At 41.4% G+C, this 18,043-nt stretch overlaps 1 pseudogene across 1 annotated transcript in view; it reads right to left on the bottom strand.

Moving 5' to 3' along the window:
* LOC311121039 (transient receptor potential cation channel subfamily A member 1-like) overlaps nucleotides 1-13,724 on the bottom strand; it is a 37,859-nt pseudogene extending 24,135 nt beyond the window's left edge. The window contains exons 1-3 of the transcript in view: nucleotides 13,596-13,724; nucleotides 10,621-10,783; nucleotides 8,391-8,566 (exon numbers count right to left, since the gene is read on the bottom strand). The product of the transcript in view is annotated as a transient receptor potential cation channel subfamily A member 1-like (transcript). The remainder of the gene's footprint in view (nucleotides 1-8,390; nucleotides 8,567-10,620; nucleotides 10,784-13,595) is intronic.
* Between the last annotated feature and the right edge of the window lie 4,319 nt (nucleotides 13,725-18,043).

The following is an 18,043-nucleotide window of genomic DNA, read 5'->3' as shown; positions in this document are numbered from 1 at the left end:
ACATCAACTGTTCAGAGGGGACTGTGTGAATCAGGCCTTCATGGTCGAATTGCTGCAAAGAAACCACTACTAAATGACACCAATTAGAAGAAGAGACTGCTTGGATCAAGAAACACAAGCAATGGACATGTGTCCTTTGGTCTGGAGTCCAAATTTGATATTTTAGGTTCCAACCGCTGTGTCTTTGTGAGACGCGGTGTGGGTGAACGGATGATCTCTGCATGTGTATTTCCCACCGTAAAGCATGGAGGAGGAGGTGTTATGGTGTGGGGGTGCTTCGCTGGTGACACTGTCTGTGATTTATTTAGAATTCAAGGCACACTTAACCAGCATGGCTACCACAGCATTCTGCAGCGATACGCCATCCCATCTGGTTTGGGCTTAGTGGGACTATCATTTGCTTTTCAACAGGACAATGACCCAACACACCTCCAGGCTGTGTAAGGGCTATTTGACCAAGAAGGAGAGTGATGGAGTGCTGCATCAGATGACCTGGCCTCTACAATCCCCCGACCTCAACCAAATTGAGATGGTTTGGGATGAGTCAGACTGCAGAGTGAAGGAAAAGCAGCCAACAAGTGCTCAGCATATGTGGGAACTGCTTTAAGACTGTTGGAAAAGCATTCCAGGTGAAGATGGTTGAGAGAATGCCAAGAGTGTGCAATGCTGTCATCAAGGCAAAGGGTGGCTATTTGAAGAATCTCAAATATAAATATATTTTGATTTGTTTAACACTTTTTTTTTTTTAATTATTATTTTTTTTTTTCTGGGGGGATGGATCAGCTTAATATTGCAGATAGATTGTATCTTCTATCAATGTAATTGTCTGCATCACTTCCAATCCCCCATGTTTTTTTTATTTTTTATATATATATTCCCCTTTATTACTTTTCAACCCCACCATCCTTTCCCTACTTGGAGTAAATTAGTGAACAACAACGCCCAGGCCTCTACTTCCGGTCTATACTTACTATCTACACCTTATGGACAGAGTTAATTTTACAATAATTCTATATCTATATATATATATATATATATATATATATATATATATATATATATATATATATATATATATATATATATTTATTTATTTTTTTGCTCCTGAACTTCTTCTACTCTCAACCTCTCCGATCATTTTCATGATGTCCATCCGGTTTGCTTCTAAATGCCATATCTTTCTAACTGTGCTCTTTCCCAAAAGCTCCCAACATACAACCTATATACTTATTATGGACACAGTATGCTTACATTATTAGCTATCTTTGTTATTATTTGTTGTTATTTGTTATTAGTCCCACCCTTCAACTCTATTCAATACCTCCCATCTATCTCTTAACACCATCCATATAGGATTTCTATTTGCCATATATATTTCAACCGTACTGTGATGTTTTACAAAAGTTCTGAACCTTTCTATTCTCATTGCTTCTACAGATTGTGAATTAAAAATAAACATTTTTGCTAAAAGTATTATTATATTATTGATTGATTGACTATGACTTTTCAGATCACCCAGTAATGCTATCTGCAAGGTTAGTTCCAGGTAAATATTGCAATCCTTTAGCCATTCCTGGACCTGTGTCCAAAAACAAGCTACAAATGGACAGAACCAAAACAAATGATCTAATGATTCTATCTCTTCACAGCAAAATCTGCAGAGCTGGGAAGATTGTATCCCCCATATAAATAACATTCTATTGGTAGCAAGAATTTTATATAATAATTTAAATTGAAAGATTCTAATTTTTGAATCCGGTGTCGTTTTGCATGTCAGTTCATAAACACTATGCCATGGGATCGGTACGTCAAAGATCTCTTCCCAACTATTTTGCAATCTATATGGGACTGCTGTCAATCCTTTGGTCCTTAAGTGAAACTGATATACTTTTTTATTTATCACAGTTTTCCTTAACCAATTATGTTCTTTAATGCAAGGCCGACAGACAAGTTCCTTACTTTCTCCCCCTTCAACTTTCCTCTTCCACTTTTGCGGTAAGGCTGCAATTATTTGGTTGTAATTTTGGGTAGAGCAGACATTTCCATATGTTTTTGTTAGCTGCATGTGCGACATAACTCCACCAGTCCTACCGATGATATCATTTACGAAGATTATACCTTTTTTAAACATTCTGTCAAAAAATAAAGGTTTTTTGTCAATTAGTATATTTGAATTTAACCACAATATTTGTTGCATTATTTGTTCTGTCGTTTCTGGAGGATTAAATTGAAATTGCAACCAACTTTCTATGGCTTGTTTTAGAAATAGTGACATTTGGGAGATTATTTCCTTTTCAAATAACTGAAAGTGAGAGGTTGTAATCTGAATAAAGGGAAAAAGGCCTTTCTTGAACAGTGGGTGAGACAATCTTACTAATTTGCTTGAGAACCAGTTCGGATTTAAGTATAACTTTTGGATGACTGAAGATTTTAGTGATAGGTCTAATGCTTTAATATTTAATAATTTATGTCCTCCGAATTCATATTCATTATATAAATATGCTCTTTTAATTTTGTCTGGCTTGCCGTTCCAAATAAAATTGAATATTTTTTTCTCATATAATTTAAAAAACTGTTTGCTAGGCGTAGGCAAGACCATAAGCAAATAGGTAAACTGGGATAATACTAAAGAGTTAATCAGGGTGATTTTTCCACAAATTGACAGGTATTTTCCTTTCCATGGTAGTAAGATCTTATCTATTTTTGCTAACTTTCTATTAAAATTTATTGAAGTGAGATCATTTATTTCCTTTGGGATATGTATTCCGAGTATATCCACATCACCATCAGACCATTTTATTGGTAAACTACATGGTAATGTAAAAATTGTATTTTTTAGTGATCCAATACGTAATATAGTACATTTGTCATAATTTGGTTTTAATCCAGAGAGGTTAGAAAATGTATCTAGATCCTCTATGAGGCTGTGGAGGGATTCTAGTTGTGGATCTAAAAGAAAACATGAATCATCTGCGTACAATGACACCTTTGTTTTTAAGCCCTGTATTTCTAATCCTCTGATATTATTATTGGATCTGATTTTAATAGCTAACATCTCGATGGCCACAATAAATAGATATGCCGATAGTGGACAACCTTGTTTCACTCCTCTTGACAGTTTGAAACTTTCTGAGAAATAGCCATTATTTACTATTTTACACCTAGGGTTACTATACATGATTTTGACCCATTTTATAAGAGATTCTCCAAAATTGAAATGCTCCAGGCATTTATATATAAATTCCAGTCGAACTTTATCAAATGCCTTTTCGAAGTCTGCTATGAATAGCAGGCCTGGTTTCCCATATTTTCCATAGTGTTCTATTGTTTCCAATACTTGCCTTATATTATCTCCAATGTATCTTCCATGTAAAAAACCTGTCTGATTAGAATGAATAATATCCGACAATACCTTTTTAATTCTATGCGCTATACATTTTGCTAGGATTTTTGCATCACAACACTGAAGTGTAAGGGGCCTCCAATTTTGTAAATGGACTGGATCTTTATATTTTCCACTTGTATCCTGTTTCAGTAATAATGAGATCAGACCTTCTTCTTGAGTGTCAGATAATCTACCATTTACATAGGAGTGGTTAAAACATGCTAATAACGGTCCTCTTAGTATATCAAAAAAGGTTTGGTATACCTCGATTGGTATGCCATCCAACCCTGGAGTTTTCCCGGACTTAAAGTCTTTAATTGCATCCAGAAGTTCCTCCTCTGTAATTTCACCTTCAAATGAGTCTTTCTGTGTGGCTGTTAATTTGACATTATCAATAGGAAAAAAATCTCTACAATTAGCTTCAGTTAGAGGAGATGGAGGCGACTGAAAAGAAAACATATGCTTAAAATACTTTGTTTCTTCCTTCAAAATATCATTAGGTGAATTATGGGTGACTCTGTCAATTGTAACCAGTTTCATTAAGTTCTTTTTGGTAGCATTCCTATGTTGAAGATTAAAAAAGAATTTTGTGAATTTTTCCCCATATTCCATCCAGTTTGCTTTATTTTTATAATATATTACACTTGATCTTTCTTGAATAAGTTTTTCCATTTCTTTTTGTTTTTCCTCTAATTTATTCTGAGCCTCTATGTTACAGTTTTTATTGCCATCTATCTGTTCTGTTAGACTTTCTATTTCCTTTCTTAGTATAAACTCTTTTGACCTAAATTGCTTTTGTTTTCGAGATGAGTACTGAATTGCATGGCCTCTAAAGGCTCAGAATCTTGAGGGGGCGGTGCTGCTCAAGTAGGTCTCTGACCGCATTTATTTCTCTATTTAGGCTGCATATTCACAGCAGGTCCATAAAATAGATGGGAACTTCTCTTTGGTGTATGGGTCGCTCAGGTGGGTGTCCAGGTTATAGGGTTAGGGATCTTTCCATCATGATAGGACAATGAATAATTAGATTAGATGTATACTATATTTAAAAATGTATATCCCTCATCTACACAAAATTGAAAGCTCTCTCTCTCACTACCCCTGTTCATAGACCCCCGGTCGGCTCTGGGATATGCAACCATTTCCCCTCTCACTCACTTAACGCCGTACCTTTTCAAACACAAAAATGCACACCACATGGTTGACTGCGGAAGAAATGGGCCGAGCATGCAAACGCACCCGCATCCACATCTGCTGCAAGGGGGAAAGGACGCCAGAGAGAACACAGGACCAACCACAACAACCATCCGCTAAAACAACAACCTCCCGCCAAAAAATCCATGTTCTAATTATTTGTATATAAAGATGTATTATTCTGCTTGTTATATCGTTTTATCCATTTATAAAATACTATACTTACTATAAATATTATTTAATATTACAATCCCTATCATTGCTAGTATCAGGTGCTCCAATATTTGACTCCTCCATTGTTTAACACTTTTTGGTTACTACATGATTCCATATGTGTTATTTCATAGTTTTGATGTCTTCACTGGTGTTCTAAAAGTTTTGACCAGTAGTGTACAGTGAGGGAAAAAGTATTTGATCCCCTGCTGATTTTGTAAGTTTGCCCACTGACAAAGACATGATCAGTCTAGAATTTTAATGGTAGGTTTATTTGAACAGTGAGAGACAGAATAACAACAACAAAAATCCAGAAAAACGCATGTCAAAAATGTTATAAATTGATTTGCATTTTAATGAGGGAAATAAGTATTTGACCCCTCTGCAAAACTTGACTTAGTACTTGGTGGCAAAACCCTTGTTGGCAATCACAGAGGTCAGACGTTTCTTGTAGTGTTTGCACACATCTCAGGAGGGATTTTGTCCAACTCCTCTTTGCAAATCAGACTCTCTTAGAGGTTATCCTGAAGACACTTAGCATTAGAGTTTATTGGTTATGTTATCTACACTATACACTTAGCATTAGATTATGCACAGGTTCAAACTTTACATCTCTGGCTAAGATGTATGGACTATAATAGCTATAGACAGCTCATACAGTGGCTTGCGAAAGTATTCACCCCCCTTGGCATTTTTCCTATTTTGTTGCCTTACAAACTGGAATTAAAATGGATTTTTGGGGGGGTTTGTATCATTTGATTTACACAACATGCCTAACACTTTGAAGATGCAACGTATTTTTTTGTGTGAAACAAACAAGAAATAAGACAAAAAAACAGAAAACTTGAGCGTGCATAACTATTCAACCCCCCCCCCCCCCCCCCCCAAAGTCAATACTTTGTAGAGACACCTTTTGCAGCAATTACAGCTGCAAGTCTCTTGGAGTATGTCTCTATAAGCTTGGCACATCTAGCCACTGGGATTTTTGATTCTTCAAGGCAAAACTGCTCCAGCTCCTTCAAGATGGATGGGTTCCGCTGGTGTACAGCAATCTTTAAGTCATACAACAGATTCTCAATTGGATTGAGGTCTGGGCTTTGACTAGGCCATTCCAAGACATTTCCCCTTAAACCACTCGAGTGTTGCTTTAGCAGTATGCTTAGGGTCATTGTCCTGCTGGAAAGGTCATTGTCCTCTGTAGCTCAGCTGGTAGAGCACAGCACTTGTAACGCCAGGGTAGTGGTTTCGATCCCCGGGACCACCCATACACAAAAATGTATGCATGCATTTGGATAAAAGCGTCTGCTAAATTACATATTATTATTATTTATTATTAAGGTGAACCTCCGTCCCAGTCTCAAATTTCTGGAAGACTGAAACAGGTTTCCCTCAAGTATTTCCCTGTTTTTAGCGCCATCCATCATTCCTTCAATTCTGACCATTTTCCCAGCCCCTGCCGATGAAAAACATCCCCACAGCATGATGCTGCCACCACCATGCTTCACCGTGGGGATGGTGTTCTCGGGGTGATGAGAGGTGTTGGGTTTGCACCAGTTTTCCTTGATGGCCAAAAAGCTCAATTTTAGTCTCATCTGACCAGAGAACCTTCTTCCATGTGTTTGGGGAGTCTCCCACATGCCTTTTGGCGAACACCAAACATGTTTGCTTCTTTTTTTCTTTAAGCAATGGCTTTTTTCTGGCCATAGCAATCCCAGCTCTGTGGAGTGTATGGCTTAAAGTGGTCCTAAGGACAGACACTCCAACCTCCGCTGGGGAGCTTTGCAGCTCCTTCAGGGTTATCTTTGGTCTCTTTGTTGCCTCTCTGATTAATGCCCTCCTTGCCTGGTCCGTGAGTTTTGGTAGGTGGCCCTCTCTTGGCAGGTTTGTTGTGGTGCCATATTCTTTCCATTTTTTAATAATGGATTTAATGGTGCTCCGTGGGATGTTCAAAGTTTCTGATATTTTTTTACAACCCAATCCTAATCTGTACTTCTCCACAACTTTGTCCCTGACCTGTTTGGAGAGCTCCTTGGTCTTCATGGTGCCACTTGCTTGGTGGTGCCCCTTGCTTAGTGGTGTTGCAGGCTCTGGGGCCTTTCAGAACAGGTGTATATATACTGAGATCATGTGACAGATCATGTGACACTTAGGTTGCACACAGGTGGACTTTATTTAACTAATTATGTGACTTCTGAAGGTAATTGGTTGCACCAGATCTTATTAAGGGGCTTCATAGCAAAGGGGGTGAATACATATGCATGCACCACATTTCCATAAATTATTTTTTTGAATTTTTTGAAATAAGTTATTTTATTCATTTCACTTCACCAATTTGGACTATTTTATGTATGTCCATTACATGAAATCCAAATAAAAATCAATTTAAATTACAGGTTGTAATGCAACAAAATAGGAAAAACGCCAAGGGGGATGAATACTTTTACAAGGCACTGTAAGTCCCATAAGCCTCTTAATAATACCATAAAGGTATCTTAGAACAAATGTCATTATAGTGTCCGAGCGTTGCTGCGTAGACTCCCAAACTGGCTAGATTCATCAGCATACGTTTATGGCCTATAGCATTTATTCACATCATAATGGACTCAGATTGATGAATGCAGTTTTATATTATTGCACATAATTTTAATATCAACTACAAAACTGTGTAGAAATGATAATGGAGCTAAATTCATACAGTTTATTGACTGTATCCAGTGCGCTAATAATCACCATCTTCCAATTGGCTCATTCATCCCAGTGGATTCTGTCACGCCCTGACTCAGGGGACGCTTATATGTTGAGTCAGGGTGTGTATATTCTTTGTTATGTAGTATGTTCTATGTGTGGGATCTAGTATGTATTTCTATGTTGGCCGGTGTGGTTCCCAATCAGAGGCAGCTGTCGCTCGTTGTCTCTGATTGGGGACCATACTTAGGCAGCCTAGTGGCACTGTCTAGTTGTGGGATCTTGTTCCGTGTAAGGTTTGTTGTTCTGTACTACCTTGGACTTTACGTTTTGTTTCCTTTGTTGTTTTGTCGTGTTGTTTATTATGTTAATAAACATGTACCCATATCACGCTGCGCCTTGGTCTGACCCGTCATTCAACAAACGTGACATCCCCCTTCCCCTCCCCTGTAACTATTCCCCAGGTCGTTGCTGTAATTGAGAATGTTTTCTCAGTCAACTTACCTGGTAAAATAAAAATATCTAAGATCTGGTAAAATACAAAAATAAATACAAAAAGCACAGTTAAGAAAGCTGGAGAAAAAAATATTCCCCAAACTGGCAGGGGACTATTTTTTGCAAATTTTAATGGCGAGGAAATATAAGTCATTTTCAGTGCGGCCCTCTGGACCTCGTTGAAGACCGAATGTGGCCTCCGAGGCAAAATGACTTTGACACCGCTGGTTTAGGACAAGGACGGAATGAAAAGGCCATGGTAAGGCAGTAGGGGCTGTTGGAGGAGTTGGTGGGGCAGGAAAGGAAGGTAAGGGTAGCTCACCTCTAGGTGTAGGAGAGACCCAAGGCTGTTTAGGAGAAGGGAGAGGGGTGGGGGGGGGGGGGTTACAGGGGGGAACTAAGGATCATGGTGTCTCACCTCGACCAGATGATTGTGTGTTTGGCTGACCGCCAGGTGTAGCGGTGACATCAGGGCCTTGTTGACGACGTTGGGTTCGGCCCCCAGCTCTAACAGAGCCCTGCAGCTCTCTAATTGGTTCCTCTGCACAGCCCAGTGCAGCGGCATAGACCCCTCGTCATCGTACAGGTTCCCCTCTGGGAAGAGAAGACAGAGGAAGGACGCACAAATTAATAGACAGACGCAAATAAAATAAAATAAAAAAATGTATGCACTCACTAACTGTAAGTCGCTCTGGATAAGAGTGTCTGCTAAATGACAAAAAAAAAATATATATATATATATACAGTGGGGAGAACAAGTATTTGATACACTGGCGATTTTGCAGGTTTTCCTACTTACAAAGCATGTAGAGGTCTGTAATTTTTATCATAGGTACACTTCAACTGTGAGAGACGGAATCTAAAACAAAAATCCAGAAAATCACATTGTATGATTTTTAAGTAATTAATTTGCATTTTATTGCATGCCATACGTATTTGAACTTAATATTTGGTAGAGAAACCTTTGTTTGCAATTACAGAGATCATACGTTGCCTGTAGGTCTTGACCAGGTTTGCACACACTGCAGCAGGGATTTTGGCCCACTCCTCCATACAGACCTTTTCCAGATCCTTCAGGTTTCGGGGCTGTCGCTGGGCAATACGGACTTTCAGCTCCCTCCAAAGATTTTCTATTGGGTTCAGGTCTGGAGACTGGCTAGGCCACTCCAGGACCTTGAGATGCTTCTTACGGAGCCACTCCTTAGTTGCCCTGGCTGTGTGTTTCGGGTCGTTGTCATGCTGGAAGACCCAGCCACGACCCATCTTCAATGCTCTTACTGAGGGAAGGAGGTTGTTGGCCAAGATCTCACGATACATGGCCCCATCCATCCTCCCCTCAATACGGTGCAGTCGTCCTGTCCCCTTTGCAGAAAAGCATCCCCAAAGAATGATGTTTCCACCTCCATGCTTCACGGTTGGGATGGTGTTCTTGGGGTTGTACTCATCCTTCTTCTTCCTCCAAATACGGCGAGTGGAGTTTAGACCAAAAAGCTTTATTTTTGTCTCATTAGACCACATTACCTTCTCCCATTCCTCCTCTGGATCATCCAGATGGTCATTGATAAACTTCAGACAGGCCTGGACATGCGCTGGCTTGAGCAGGGGGACCTTGCGTGCGCTGCAGGATTTTAATCCATGACAGCGTAGTGTGTTACTAATGGTTTTCTTTGAGACTGTGGTCCCAGCTCTCTTCAGGTCATTGACCAGGTCCTGACGTTTAGTTCTGGGCTGATCCCTCACCTTCCTCATGATCATTGATGCCCCACGAGGTGAGATCTTGCATGGAGCCCCAGACCGAGGGTGATTGACCGTCATCTTGAACTTCTTCCATTTTCTAATAATTGCGCCAACAGTTGTTGCCTTCTCACCAAGCTGCTTGCCTATTGTCCTGTAGCCCATCCCAGCCTTATGCAGGTCTACAATTTTATCCCTGATGTCCTTACACAGCTCTCTGGTCTTGGCCATTGTGGAGAGGTTGGAGTCTGTTTGATTGAGTGTGTGGACAGGTGTCTTTTATACAGGTAACGAGTTCAAACAGGTGCAGTTAATACAGGTAATGAGTGGAGAACAGGAGGGCTTCTAAAAAAAAAACTAACAGGTCTGTGAGAGCCTGAATTCTTACTGGTTGGTAGGTGATCAAATACTTATGTCACGCAATAAAATGCAAATTAATTACTTAAAAATCATACCATGTGATTTTCTGGATTTTTAGATTCTGTCTTTCACAGTTGAAGTGTACCTATGATAAAAATTACAGACCTCTACATGCTTTGTAAGTAGGAAAACCTGCAAAATCGGCAGTGTATCAAATACTTGTTCTCCCCACTGTATATAATAAAAAATTATAAAAAATAATCACATACACATACACACACACACACACACTCAAGCGTGTGCGCACACACACACACACACATACAAACATATATTAAGATGAGGAAACATGAGAATATATTTTCTAAAATAAATTAAAAGGAACAATTTCACTAAAGTTAATCTACATCATACTGGCAGCCTTCTTGTCCTTGTAGGATGGGAGCCTCACCATGGCTGGCTGTGATGCTGTGTGTGTGTATGCGTGTACGTGTCTGTGTGTGTGTGTGCGTGCGTGCGTGCTTGTGTCTGTGTGTGTGTGTGTGACGCCTCACCATCTCTGTGTGTGTTGCTGCAGATGAACCTGATAACAGGGATGTTTCCTGCACCAGCAGCGTGGTGGAGCAGAGAGCCACCAGAGTCATCCTGTTCCCTCAGTACCGCTGGGTTCCTCCTCACCATCGCCTCCAGCTGGGACACATCACCCCCCCTGGCCCACTAGACATAGGGACGGGCGGGGACAGAGGTAAGGAAGGTTGGGGTTAATTCAATTTCCATTCAATTAATTCAGGTACATTAAAACATTTTTGTATATACAGTGCATTCGGAAATTATTCTTACCCCTTTCACTTTCTCCAAATTTTGTTACGTTACAGCCTTATTCTAAAATGGATTAAATAAAACATGTTCCTCATCAATATACACACAATACCCCAAATTTTTGCAAATGTATTAAACAGAAAAAACAGAAATGCCTTATTTACATAAGTATTCAGACCCTTTGCTATGAGATTTGTAATTTAGCTCAGGTGCATCCTGTTTCCATTGATCATCCTTGAGATGTTTCTACAACTTGATTGGAGTCCACCTGTGGTAAATTAAATGTATTGGACATGATTTGGAAAGACACACACCTGTCTATAAGGTCCCACAGTTGACAGTGCATGTCAGAGCAAATCCAAGCCATGAGGTCAAAGGAATTGTCCGTAGAGCTCCGAGACAGGATTGTGTCGAGGCACAGATCTGGGGAAGGGTACCAAAACATTTCTGCAGCATTGAAGGTCCCCAAGAACATAGTGGCCTCCATCATTCTTACATGGAAGAAGTTTAGAACCACCAAGAATATACCTAGAACTGGCCGTTCGGCCAAACTGAGCAATCGGGGAGAAGGGCCTTGGTCAGGGAGGTGACCAAGAACCCGATGGTCACTGTGACAGAGCTCCAGAGTTCCTCTGTGGAGATGGGAGAACTTTCCAGAAAGACAACCATCTCTGCAGCACTCCACCAATCAGGCCTTTATGGTAGAGTGGCCAGACGGAAGCCACTCCTCAGTAAAAGGCACATGACAGCCCGCTTGGAGTTTGCTAAAAGGCCCCTAAAGACTCTCAGACCATGAGAAACAAGATTCTCTGGTCTGATGAAACCAAGATTGAACTCTTTGGCCTGAATGCCAAGCGTCACATATGGAGGAAACCTGGCACCATCCCTACGGTGAAGCATGGTGGTGGAAGCATCATGCTGTGGGGATGTTTTTCAGTGCTAGGGACTGCGAGACTAGTCAGGATCGAGGGAAAAATGAACAGAGCAAAGTACACACAGAGATCCTTGATGAAAACCTGCTCCAGAGTGCTCAGGACCTCAGACTGGGGCGAAGGTTCACCTTCCAACAGGACAATGACCCTAAGAACACAGCCAAGACAACGCAGGAGTGGCTTCGGGACAAGTCTCTGAATGTCCTTGAGTAGCCCAGCCAGAGCCCGGACTTGTACCCGATCGAACATCTCTAGAGAGACCTGAAAATAGTTGTGCAGCGATGCTCCCCATCCAACATGACAGAGTTTGAGAGGATCTGCAGAGAAGAATGGGAGAAACTCCCCAAATACAGGTGTGCCAAGCTTGTAGCGTCATACCCAAGAAGACTTGAGGCTGTAATCGCTGCCAAAGGTGCTTCAACAAAGTACTGAGTAAATGGTCTGAATATTTACATAAATGTGATATTTCTGTTTTCATTTTTTATACATATGCAAAAAAATTCTAAAAACCTGTTTTTGCTTTGTCATTATGGTGTATTGTGTGTAGATTGATGAGGGGAAAAAACTATGTAATCCATTTTAGAATAAGGCTGTAATGTAACGAAATATATAAAAGTGAATGGGTCTGAGTACTTTCCGAATGCACTGTATTGTATGAAATCACATTTTATGTGTGCTTCTGCATGTGTACCGAGGTCACATCTAACTAATGTACCAAGATCAAATCGTAAACCCTCATAGAGAATCACTGAGGAAAACAGGAATTGGAACGGAAAGTTCAGTTTACTTCCTGAATAGGCAGTAGTATATTCAACCAGAGGGGATAGGGTTAAACTGCACATGACATATTATGTTCAACCAGAGGGGATAGGGTTAAGCTGTAGATTACATATTATGTTCAACCGGAGGGGTTAGGGTTGTAGATAACCATATCTGTTCTGTAAATGTCTGTAAACATGATCCTGGATGGCAGGGAGCTCTGATATAGAGGTCCTGGGTGGCAGGGAGCTCTGATATAGAGGTCCTGGATGTCAGGGAGCTCTGATATAGAGGTCCTGGATGGAAGGGAGCTCTGATATAGAGGTCCTGGATGGCAGGGAGCTCTGATATAGAGGTCCTGGATGGCAGGGAGCTCTGATATAGAGGTCCTGGATGGCAGGGAGCTCTGGTGTAGAGGTCCTGGATGGCAGGGAGCTCTGCTCCGGAGATGTATTGGGCTGTCCACACAAGCCTCTGTAGCGCCATGCGATGGAGGGCGGTGCTGTTGTCATTCCAAGCAGTGTGTGCAGCCAGTCAATATGCTCTCAGTGGTACAGCTGTGGAACCTCTTCAGCATTTGAGGGCCCATGCCAAACTTTTTCAACCTCCTGAGGGGGAAGAGGAGCTGTCGTGTGTGTCTGGACAATTTGAAGTCTTTAGTGATTTGGACACCGAGGAACTTGAAGCTCTCGACCAGCTCCACAATGGTGTTGACGCTGAGCTGTAGTCAATGAACAGCATTCTCACATAGATATTCCAAATCATTTCATATTATTGTGATGTTATGTGGACAGTGCTTGTAACTACTGCGTCCATATCAAGCATTGGGTTGCACAATTCTGGTAAATTTCCCAAAATTCCCAGGTTTCCCGAAATCCCGGTTGGAGGAATTTCTGGATTTTTCTAACCGGAAATTCTACAAGTCATTGTATTTTTGAAACCCTTGTCAAGCCAAAGATGCATTTCATATTTTAAATTGACATTTAAAGGCACAATAAAGCATTGGAACTTGTACTTACCTCAAACAGGTTTATGGACGCCAGCGTGACGTCCGTTTTTGCAGTGAGTTGGTGAGATCTTGTTTCATCATCATCAATCACACACTTATAGGAACCATTCTGCGGTGCCACTTCCTTGGTGAGCTGCATGAGGTCGCACAATCCAATCACTGAATTGAAGAAGGATAGAATGACGTCATTAACACACGCGTGTGCATGCAGGATAACAGTAAGAGTACCCTGCAGCAGACTCCATATCAGACCTTAAAAGACTCCAAATTAATCCCTATTAAAAATTCAAATTTCCCTCACAAACAAAACATGGTATTTTTTGTGAAAGAAACAGCTTTTGTTGCCAGTCCCATATTGTCCCTCGTTGTGCCTTTAAGTCAGAAGGAGAAAGTTAGCCCTGTTAGTCTCACTATAGAAGGTGAATGGAAAGGACCGCTGTGCCTTTCCCTTTTAAGACAGAGGGCATCTGGGTCCATGGAGGGTCGTCTGTTGAGGAAAGCAATTATGTTTTTCCTCAGCTGGGGGGCAGCTTGCTGTGTGTGACTGTATGTCCCCTGTGTCTCCGGAATTGTGCTGGAGTGAGGAGGGTGAGGAGAAGAGAGGGGGGGGGGGAAGAGGGGTGAGGAGGGGAGGAGAGGGTGAGGGGAGGTGAGGAGGAGTGAGGGGGAGAGAGGCTAGGAGAGGGTGAGGGGAGGTGAGGAGGAGTGAGGGGGAGAGGCTAGGAGAGGGTGACGGGGGGGTGAGGAGGAGAGAGGGAGGAGAGAGGCTGAGGAGAGGGTGAGGGGAGGTGAGGAGGAGTGAGGGGGAGAGGCTAGGAGAGGGTGAGGGGAGGTGAGGAGGAGTGAGGGGGAGAGGCTAGGAGAGGGTGAGGGGAGGTGAGGAGGAGAGAGGGGAGAGAGGCTGAGGAGAGGGTGAGTGGAAGTGAGGAGGAGAGAGGGGAGAGAGAGGCTGAGGAGAGGGTGAGTGGAAGTGAGAAGGAGAGAGGGGGGAGCTAGGCTGAGGGGAGGTGAGGAATCCAAGGACCAAGTAACTGGCTGACATTTGTATTTGTATTTGTATTTATTATGGATCCCCATTAGTTCCTGCCAAGGCAGCAGCTACTCTTCCTGAGGTCCAGCAAAATTAAGGCAGCTATACATTTTAAAAACATTACAATACATTCATGACAGATTTCGCAACACATTAAGAATGTGCCCTCAGGCCTCTACTCTACGACCACATATCTACAACACAAAATCCATTTGTACGTGTGTATGGTGCGTATGTTATCGTGTGTTTTTATGCATGTGTCTATGTTTGTGTTGCTTCACAGTCTCCGCTGTTCCATAAGGTGCATTTTTATCTGTTTTTTAAATCAAATTTTACTGCTGGCATGAGTTACTTGATGTGGAATAGAGTTCCATGTAGTCATGGCTCTATGTAGTACTGTGTGCCTCCCATAGTCTGTTCTGGACTTGGGGACTGTGAAGAGACCTCTGGTGGCATGTCTTTAGGGGTATGCATGGGTGTCCAAACAGACAGCTCGGTTCATTCAACATGTCAATACCTCTCACAAATACAAGTGGTGATGAAGTCAATCTCTCCTCCACTTTGAGCCAGGAGAGATTGACATGCATATTATTCATGTTAGCTCTCTGTGTACATCCAAGGGCCAGCTGTGCTGCCCTGTTCTGAGCCAATTGCAATTTTCCAAGTCCCTCTTTGTGGCACCTGACCACACGACTGAACAGTAGTCCAGGTGCGACAAAACTAGGGCCTGTAGGACCTGCCTTGTTGATAGTGCTGTTAAGAATGCAGAGCAGCGCTTTATTATAGACAGACTTCTCCCCATCCTAGCTACTGTTGTATCAATATGTTTTGACCATGACAGTTTACAATCCAGGGTTACTCCAAGCAGTTTAGTCACCTCAACTTGCTCAATTTCCACATTATTCATTACAAGATTTAGTTGAGGTTTAGGGTTTAGTAAATTATTTGTCCCAAATACAATGCTTTTAGTTTTTGAAATATTTAGGACTAACTTATTCCTTGCCACCCATTCTGAAACTAACTGCAGCTCTTTGTTAAGTGTTGCAGTTATTTCAGTTGCTGTAGTAGCTGATGTGTATAGTGTTGAGTCATCCGCATACATAGATACACTGGCTTTACTCAAAGCCAGTGGCATGTCGTTAATAAAGATTGAAAAAAGTCAGGGGCCTAGACAGCTGCCCTGGGGAATTCCTGATTCTACCTGGATTTTGTTGGAGAGGCTTCCATTCTGTTAGACAGGTAACTCTTTATCCACATTATAGCAGGGGGTGTAAAGCCATAACACATATGTTTTTCCAGCAACAGACTATGATCAATTATGTCAAAAGCCACACTGAAGTCTAACAAAACAGCCCTCACAATCTTTTTATCATTCATTTCTCTCAGCCAATCATCAGTCATTTGTGTAAGTGCTGTGCTTGTTGAATGTCCTTCCCTATAAGCGTGCTGAAAGTCTGTTGTCAGTTTGTTTACTGTGAAATAGCACAGACAGAATTTTTTCCAAAGATTTACTAAGGGTTGGTAACAGGCTGAATGGTCGGCAATTTGTGCCAGTTAAGGGGGCTTTACTATTCTTAGCTAGGGGAATAACTTTTGCTTCCCTCCAGGCCTGAGGGCACACACTTTCTAGTAGGCTTAAATTGAAGATATGGCAAATAGGTGTGTCAATATTGTCCGCTTTTATCCTCAGTAATTTTCCATCCAAATTGTCAGACCCTGGTGGCTTGTCATTGTTGATTGACAATAACCATTTTTTCACCTCTTCCAGACTTAATTTATGGTATTCAAAATTATGTTGCTTGTGTCTCATAATTTGGTCAGATATACTTGGATGTGTAGTGTCAGTGTTTGTCTAATCTTGCCAGTGAAAAAATAATTAAAGTAGTTGGCAATATCAGTGGGTTTTGTGATGAATGAGCCATCTGATTCAATGAATGATGTAGTCCTGTGTAGCTCAGTTGGTAGAGCATGGCGTTTGCAACGTCAGGGTTGTGGGTTCGTTTCCCACGGGGGACCAGTAGGAAAAAATGACTAAAAATGTAATGATGGAGCAGAGTTTGCCTTTTTTCCCAAAATGTCATTTAAGGTGCTCCAAAGCTTTTTACTATCATTCTTTATGTCATTTATCTTTGTTTCATAGTGTAGTTTCTTCTTCTTTTTATTCACTTTAGTCACATAATTTCTCAATATGCCAATCGGTTGTACAGCCAGACCTATTTGCCATTTATTTTGCCTCATCCACTGGCTTCCAGTTGAAGCTCGCATCCGTTACAAGACCATGGTGCTTGCCTATGGAGCAGTGAGGGGAACGGCACCTCCGTACCTTCAGGCTCTGATCAGTCCCTACACCCAACCGAGGGCATTGCGTTCATCCACCTCTGGCCTGCTGGCTCCCCTTCCTCTGCGGAAGCATAGTTCCCGCTCAGCCCAGTCAAAACTGTTCGCTGCTCTGGCACCCCAATGGTGGAACAAGCTCCCTCACGACGCCAGGACAGCGGAGTCACTCACCACCTTCCGGAGACATTTGAAACCCCACCTCTTTAAGGAACACCTGGGATAGGATAAAGTAATCCTTCTACCCCCCCCCCCAAAAGAAAGTATAATTGTAAAGTGGTTATCCCACTGGCTATAGGGTGAATGCACCAACTTGTAGTCGCTCTGGATAAGAGCGTCTGCTAAATGACGTAAATGTGCCCTTGAGCAAGGCACTTAACCCTAATTGCTCCTGTAAGTCGCTCTGGATAAGAGCGTCTGCTAAATGACTAAAATGTAAAAAATGTAACCATAAAGCATTTCAATTCCTAATTTTCTTAATGGGTGCATGCTTATTAGTAACTAGGATAAGCAATTTCATATATGTGTCAAGTGCAGCGTCTGGTTGCTCGTCATTACACACCACAGACCAACAAATATTCTTCACATCAACAACATAGGAATCACTGCAAAACTTATTGTATGACACAAACAGAAAACACTTTGAAATGTCAAACAGAAATTAGCCTTAACTGGTTCATTAACTACAGTACCAGTCAAAAGTTTTAGAACACCTACTCATTCAAGTGTTTTTTACCAAGAGTGTGCAAAGCCGTCATCAAGGCAAAGGGTGGCTACTTTGAAGAATATCAAATATAACATATACTGTGGGGAGAACAAGTATTTGATACACTGCCGATTTTGCAGGTTTTCCTACTTACAAAGCATGTAGAGGTCTGTAATTTTTATCATAGGTACACTTCAACTGTGAGAGACGGAATCTAAAACAAAAATCCAGAAAATCACATTGTATGATTTTTAAGTAATTAATTTGTATTTCATTGCATGACACAAGTATTTGATCACCTACCAACCAGTAAGAATTCCGTCTCTCAAAGACCTGTTAGTTTTTCTTTAAGAAGCCCTTCTGTTCTCCACTCATTACCTGTATTAAC

This window comes from Coregonus lavaretus, assembly GCF_964263955.1.
Source record: "Coregonus lavaretus genome assembly, contig: HAP1_SCAFFOLD_1700, whole genome shotgun sequence".
NCBI lineage: Eukaryota > Metazoa > Chordata > Actinopteri > Salmoniformes > Salmonidae > Coregonus > Coregonus lavaretus.
Note: the sequence above shows the minus strand (reverse complement) of the source record. Positions and strands in the feature narration are given on the sequence as shown.